The following is a 663-nucleotide window of genomic DNA, read 5'->3' as shown; positions in this document are numbered from 1 at the left end:
GGACTATCTGGACACATGAGAGCTTCCTGTCCCACTCGTCCACCTCGCAATCTTTCTGCGGTGAGTTCGAATTCCAGTACTTCCACTGCTTTAGAAATTCCAGTCACATTAAAAATTAATGGGCAGATCACTGAGGCCATAGCTTTGATTGGCTGCAGGAAATTTCATTGACGCTAGTTTTGCCAAGACTCATAATATTCCTCTTGTTCCCTGTACGTCTCATTTGGCAGTGGCAGTGCTCGATGGCCGCTCGCTGGGCACGGGCCAAATCCAATTCACTACCACGGACCTTCAACTATGCACTGGAGCTCTTCACACCGAACTCATCCGCCTCTTCGTATTTCAATCTCCACAAACACCTATCATTCTGGGACTGCCTTGGCTAGAGAAGCACAACCCCTCTATCTCATGGTCCGAGGGACAGATTACACAGTGGTCAGAGTCCTGCCATCAGAATTGTCTCCATGCTACTCCGGTCAGAAAGGAGAGGGAGTGCACGCCTGTTTGTCAGCTCCCTGCAGAATACCACGATCTCGTGGAGGCCTTCAGTAAGATAAAAGCTTCTCAACTACCTCCTCATAGAATGAGTGACTGTGCCATCGAACTCCAACCTGGTTCACATCCTCCCAAGGGGAGGGTTTTCCCCTTATCTCAACCTGAAGC

The sequence above is a fragment of the Sinocyclocheilus anshuiensis genome, unplaced genomic scaffold, assembly GCF_001515605.1.
Source record: "Sinocyclocheilus anshuiensis isolate Anshui unplaced genomic scaffold, SAMN03320099.WGS_v1.1 scaffold430, whole genome shotgun sequence".
NCBI classification, from domain to species: domain Eukaryota; kingdom Metazoa; phylum Chordata; class Actinopteri; order Cypriniformes; family Cyprinidae; genus Sinocyclocheilus; species Sinocyclocheilus anshuiensis.
This window is presented reverse-complemented; position numbering follows the sequence as displayed.